Source organism: Octopus sinensis, linkage group LG3 (genome assembly GCF_006345805.1).
Source record: "Octopus sinensis linkage group LG3, ASM634580v1, whole genome shotgun sequence".
Classification (NCBI taxonomy): domain Eukaryota; kingdom Metazoa; phylum Mollusca; class Cephalopoda; order Octopoda; family Octopodidae; genus Octopus; species Octopus sinensis.
In genome coordinates this window covers 151,167,285-151,174,784 of record NC_042999.1, presented here as the reverse complement: position 1 = coordinate 151,174,784, position 7,500 = coordinate 151,167,285, and positions in this window count along the sequence as shown.

Here is a 7,500-nt window from a genome sequence, read left to right as displayed (position 1 = left end):
GATGAAGGCAGCGTCGTATTAATTGTCGCCCAAGCTGATGCAAGAAGCAACAAGTAAGGAGTGCAAATATTACAAACAGGAAACCCTTCAGATGAATTATCAATTAAAAAAGACCCAAACTACTTAGGGCTTCCTTGTTTTTATTTGTCTTGCCTTCATTTAGTTGTTTTTTTTATTTAAAAGCTATTACGACCATATACGCCTACACGTTTGTACAAGTGTGTGTTGTGTGTGTGTGTGTGGTGTGTGTTGTGTGTGTGTGTGCGTGTGTGTGCTCGCGTATGCGTGCATGCATGTATATATAGTGAAGGCCTACATGCCTGTATAAGTGTGTGAGTTTGTATGATATATATATATATATATATATAAAGGGAAAGTTTACGAAAATAAACAAAAGACGAAGGCAGGTGGAGTACAAACAAACAAATGTATTAGTATAGCGCTCAGGAATAGAAAAAGTCTTCTACGTTTCGAGCCTACGCTCTTCGACAGAAAGATACACAGAAAAAAACAAGGAGAGAAAAAAATGCGTGTAGGAGCTAACGATCTATCATGGCGTCCTATATATATATATTTATATATATATGTGGTGTTTGTGTGTGTGTGTGTGTGTGTATGGGGGAGATTTTATATAAAGTGGCCCACAAGTTTATATAATTAGGGCCACTGCACTATATATATATAATATATTTTCAACAATTGAGGGCAAAATTAATAATTTTAATCATTTCACCAAGTTTTCAGTATGCAAAGGACATTCAGGCGAATTCAAATTATTACATTATATAAAAGGGCTTAGTAAATAATTACTTTGCCGCATACTGAACTCATTTAAATAGCTGCTATTTCTAATGATTCTTATCGGCAAAGTATTTATTTTACTAAGCCCTTTTATATAATATATAATATATATATATATATACAAACACACAGACATATGAATAAACATACATGCACGTGCATACACAAATACTCACGTATTTTTTCAATGTGCAAAATCCATAGTATTGAAGCGTTCCTAATTGAAGCTCAATTGAAGTGGTATGGCCACGTTTTACAAATGAGCAATGATAGGATCCCGAAGTGTGTCTTTGCAGTTTGAGGAGCAAGTTCTAAATACTCAGTGGAGAGTTGGCATGCAAAAAAAAAAGAAATTAAATTAGAGGATTACCTAAAAACTCTTGAAGATAGACATGCATAATTAGGAGGATGTTGCAAGCAGACGAATGGTTTGGAGAAATCAGCATGGCACAAAAGTTGCAAACTTTGAGGCATAACGGATTCTCCATCATAACAGAGGTGGCTGTGTGAGATTCATGAGATAGAAGCCTGTGGCGAGGAAGCTGGGAGTGTTTGGCACCAGTTAAGTGGAAACCAAAAACAGGAAAGAAAAAGCAAGAGGTCTACCCTGGTGGTCGGATGCCTATCCTTCAGAGAAGACATTACAAATTTCATTTGTAATGAGCAACGCTTCAGTCAAAAGTTATAAACATATTTATTAAATCATTGTATATTTTAAATTGTAAATATTTAATCGTTACAGCTACTTCACTCTTTTATGTTTGTCTGTTCTTGCTCGTCCCCTCTTTGTTATGCCTTCATGGCAAATATTTATGAAATAAAGTAGCTTGTTTACCAACCACATGGTTCCGGGTTCAATCCCTCTGCGTGGTACCTTTGGGCAAGTGTCTTCTACTATAGCCTCGGGCCGACCAAAGCCTTGTGAGTGGATTTGGTAGACGGAAACTGAAAGAAGGCCGTGATATGTATATATATGTGTGTGTGTGTGTGTGTGGTGTGTGTGTGTGTGTGTGTGTGTGTGTGTATGATATGTTTGTGTATCTGTGTTTGTCCCCCCAACATCGCTTGACAACCGATGTTGGTGTGTTTACGTCCCCGTAACTTAGCGGTTCGACAATAGAGTCCGATAGAATAAGTACTAGGCATACAAAGAATGAGTCCTGGGGTCGATTTGCTCGACTAAAGTCGCTGCTTCAGCATGGCTGCAGTCGAATGACTGAAACAAATAAATGAATAAAAGAATAACTGTATGAAATAAATAAATAAACAAATAAACAAATCACCAAAATATTTATCATCTTGTAAACTATTATTCCTTAATTATGATTTTATAGTCAGGTCAAATGCTGGCTTAACTAGCTATCTTCACGTTCGTGTTGCTCAAAATATTGTGTGTAGTCAAAAGCCTTGCAATATTGTGGTAATTTGTTTTATTCGCTAAAATACAACAAAAGCAGCCTAGCATTCGAAGTAGACCCATCATGTTGTGCCATCTGAAACTACCTTTCTGCCAGTTTTTTGATTCCACGCTGATAACAGATCTTATTCTTCGAGTCGAAGAACTCCTCCGTTGGAGCTTCTGCCACGCCTTGGTTGAGAAAGCGTCGCAGTAGACCAGTATATAGTATGTTAGTATACATAGTAAGTTCCATCGACCAAAAGGAGGTGAAAGCTTCAGTGAAGGAGTTCTTCGACTCGAAGAATAAGATCTGGTATCAGCGTGGAATCAAAAAACTGGCAGAAAGGTGGCTTCGGACGGCGCAACATGGTGGCCTCTACTTCGAAAGCTAGGCTGCTTTTGTTGTATTTTGGTGAATAAAGCAAATTACCACAAAGGACAAGAACGGGAATCAACATAAGGTCAAAGAACTGGCAGGGAGGTGGCTTCAGATGACCTCTACGTTAAAATATTTGGCTGACTTGATAAAGTAAATGAGTTAACAAAATATAGTAAAACCTTTGAGTCGACACAATATAACATTGACCTGTTGCACCCATTGTCGGCCTTGTAAAACACTTGCACACACACACACACACACACACACACACACACACACACACACACACACACACACACAAGCACACACACATACATATATATGTTAGCCATGAAATAAAATATTAATTTATACTTAACTATATCGTAAATAATAAACGTACATAATAAAGATACCCATGCGTAGTCGTTCAAGTAGAATAGATTAACTTGTATGTAACTATTGTAAATAACAAACATAAAATTAATTAGTTTGGTATATTTGTATGTAGATAACCAGTTCTGCATATTTGTAATTTTACTGGTCATGTGTTTGTTTTGTAGGTTTGTGATGTGTTTTTCCAGTCCAACTGGTTGTGTTTGTTTCAATGTTGTTCTTTTATCATTTCGCGTTTGAACCGTTTTGTCTTCTTTACTGAATACTCATATGGGAGATTGCGCTTATACATACATGTAAACATACATAGATGCAAACACACGTACACATACACACACACACGCACACACACACACATACACACACACACACGTTTGCTGGTAAATATATAGAGAGACCAGTATACATAAACCAGCATCTGTATGCCCTACTTCAGTATATATAAACCAATAGTACATAATATTTCAATACACAGTATACCAGTATAGAGTACATAGGGTGAATGTGTGTGTATGTGTATGTGTGGTGTGTGTGTGTGTGTATGTGTGTTTGTGTGTGTGTGTGTGTATGTGTGTGTGTGTGTGTGTGTGTGTGTGTGTGTTTGTGTGTGTGTAATTTAATAACAGTTTGACTCAGCTCCATGCAACTTAAAGTTTCGTAGGTTCGTAGAATGAACCTAACTAACCGATGTTGGTGTGTTTACGTCCCCGTAACTTAACGGTTCAGCAAAAGAGACCGATAGAATAAGTACTAGACTTACAAAGAATAAGTCCTGGGGTCGATTTGTTCGAACAATGTTCACATAATCAGCCTTGTCACAAACTGTGACAAGGATAGCCCTTTGAATTACGGCTACAGCTCATGTTCGCCAGCTGAGTGGATTGAAGCAACGTGAAATAAAGTATCTTGCACAGGGATACAACGCGCTGCTGGAAATCGAACTCACGACTTTACGATCGTGAGCCACATACCATAACCACTAAGCCACGCGCCTTCATTGCAATAGTATATAATATCTAGAAGATAAGTCTATAATGCATTAGTATATAGTCCATGCATCGTTATATATTTAGTACAATAAGCTTTATAAGTAGATCAGCATCTTCTCCTGTCTGGCATCTCTGCAATGGACAACAGTCGACATGACAGTTGAAAACCAAGATCAAAACAAAGTCTTCGGACAGCAGACATTTGATACAAGCAAGAGATTGTCTTGTCATTAATGGAAATTTAAACAACAATCGAGCAAATAGGGGATCCTCTTGGTGGTTGGCCAAACTGCTAGAAATAACTGCTAAATATGTTTTAAAAAGGAAGAGCATATTGGTTAATGTATTGGATATTGGTAAACAATTATTGGATCCTTGCATTTGGAGCGTTTTTATTCAATGATGGTTGATGTGATTAATCATCATCATCAACAACAACAACCACAGCAGCAGCAACAGCAACAACACGAATTGTTCCTTGGGTCGGTGAAGCGACAAGTATAACCAACCAATGGAAATAGGGTTTTGGTTCTATAGATGATGAAGTTGGCAGTGCTTGGTGATGTTCATATCAAAGGATTCTTTATCTGCTTTCTACCTACGTGGAGGTTACTATATGTGCAAGAAAAAGCAGCTGATTCTCCCTCATATTACGCTCAACAGTTTTGAGTGTGAGGTGAAAGATCACATTGAATAATGTAACTCTAGATAAACAATGTCTGAAAAAAGAAAAAAAGAAGAGAAACAAACTCGGTGTGATGATCACGGTTGGGATTTCTTTGATCACGTAGCTGATATATCAGTGGGTGACTAGATAATTTGCCGAGGAAAATCAGGAGCAAAGGAATAAAGTTGAAACGAGATGCATTCGGTACAGACTATACACATGACTGCTTCTGCTGGAAGATCCTTAAATGCTGTAAAAACGGTATAAAAGAGAAGACGGAAGTTATTTGATCCTTGAATGCTAATAATAAAAACTACAGCGTTTTAAAAAAATATTATGCTATGCTCGTACCTTGAAATTGAAATACCAAGGTAATGTGTGTGTGTGTGTATGTGTGCGTGCGAGCGTGCGTGTATACATGCAAAGCAAGCCAATATGTATATACCAAGATTCATGTAATTAATAAAGACAGCTTAAAACATAACCAAGCAGACAGCTAAGAACATTGGTATGTCAAACTCCGATGTACAAATTACACCCGAAATTATACCCAACCAAATTATACCTCTGTCTGAACTTCTGCAACACAACTACAAAGTCACCGATGGAATTATAGATGAACTTTGAGTAGAAAGAAAAGGGCGTTTAGAGCGTATGTTGAGCAGATTTTTTAAATAAGGTTTTGCAAAAAAAAAAAAAAACATCCCTCACATAGCAAGTTTTATTTTTATTTATTGTCATTTTTTTTTCGTAAAACCTTGTTATGTGAGGTGAGGTAAACTTTATAACAGAAATAGCAACATTTAATTCTGTTTTCGGTGTTTTATTTCGAGGCAGATGCATCCTGGCAAAAGCTTCAACGAAGTCACTTTGCTTGCTATAAATAAATAACAGCCAGACTTACCTCAAAACACACGTTACTGAAAATGAAATGTACGCTCAATAATATAGTCTTAGAAACCTCCTAAAAAGAAGAGATGTTCACGATTGCAATGATTTTTTATCATATTTCTGCTGAACCAGATCTGACTTGGGGTTAGACAGCAACAGGGAATTGCAAATGTGATCAAATTTTGAGTTAGTATAATGAAACTGAATATAAAATATGAGATCATCTCGGGTGAGCGACTATGTCTCTCTGGTAAGTCATATAATATTGAACACAAGGAAGCTATTGGTTGTCTGTAGAGGTATGTTTACGGAAAACCGAGAGTTTATAGAAGAGTTCAACAAGAATCTAATGCTGCGATCCTTGCCCTTCTTCTAAGAATGAGGAAGATAGCCTGGAAAACGTGTTGCTGCCTTGATTCTAAGTTCTTTTAAAATTCCTGCTCATATTGCCAGCTAAACCATTAATAACATTTATGAAAGGTGAAAGAAAGGGCATTTGATCTGATCGGTTAAAGGCAAAAACATTCCCTTTTAGAAAGCTTTAAGAGACGTAACATTGATTTTTAATTTCAGGCGGGAGGCGGCGAGGGTGAAAGCAATTACATCGACGCCAGTACTTGAATGGCAATTTATTTTATCGACGACGAAAGGATGAAAGGCGAAGGCGCGTGACTTAGTGTTTAAGGTGTTGCATTCACAATCACAAAATAACGGTTTCAATTCCCGGACAGGGTGGTACGTTGTTTTCTTGAGAAAACATTTCACTTTACGTTGCTCCTGTCCACTCAGTTGTAAATAAGTAACCCTGGGACAAACTGGCCTCCCGTTCAGATGTATTGTTGTGATCTCGGTCACTTATACACCATGGAAGCCGAGTAAAAGGCCCTATGAGCCTTAGACCTCGCGACGTTAATGTTCAGGAGTTGATGCTGATGATAAAAGGTTGAAAACAAAGGTGTGTTCGCAAAGGTTTGAAGTCAGAACGTAAAAAGGCGGAACAAACCCGCAAGGCACTAACAATTCTGCCAACCCACCGTCCTTTCTTGACGGAGATGATATTGACTTCAAATCTAGGTATAAGGTCAGCAACTTGGAAGAAGGAGGTTGGTCGATTGTGTCCACCCCAGTACTCAACTGGTACTTATTTTATCGTCCTCGAAAAGATAAAAAGCAAAGTCGAGCTCGGCGGAATTTGAATTCAGAACGTGAAGACGGACGAAATACCCATTTCTTTACTACCCACAAGGGGCTAAACACAGAGAGGACAAACAAAGACAGACAAACGGATTAAGTCGATTATATCGACCCCAGTGCGCAACTGGTACTTATTTAATCGACCCCGAAAGGATGAAAGGCAAAGTTGACCTCGGCGGAATTTGAACTCAGAACGTGAAGACGGACGAAATACCGCTCAGCATTTCGTCCGGCGTGCTAACGATTCTGCCAGCTCACCGCCTTCTTCACGGAGATAATATTAACACAAACGACTTGGTTACCGCATTTCCTGTGTAGACCGAGCTGGAGCACGCCACCACCACCACCACCACCTTTATAAATGATTTGTGCTCTAAATGCGAACAAATGAGACAGATAGAATAAATATCAACGGCGAACTAGTTCACTAATATATGACAAAGAAATGTTAGAAAACGCCTTGGGATTGACGCAAAAATAACTGTTTCTGCCAATAATGAATATATAACTCTGGGAATGCTACCCCAGAGCTTAAAAATATGGCAACGGAAAAAAATCAATTGCCGGTAACATTTTTATTGGTCTATCACCATGAAAAGAAATGTTTGGCAAACTTGAAGACATCTTTGTCATGGATACAATCACTACTACTACTGCTGCTGTTGCTGCTGCTGCTGCTGCTGCTGCTGCTACTACTACTACTACTACCACCACCACCACCACCACCACCACCACTACTACTACTACTACTACTACTACTACTACTACTGCTGCTGCTGCTGCTGCTGCTGCTGCTACCACCACC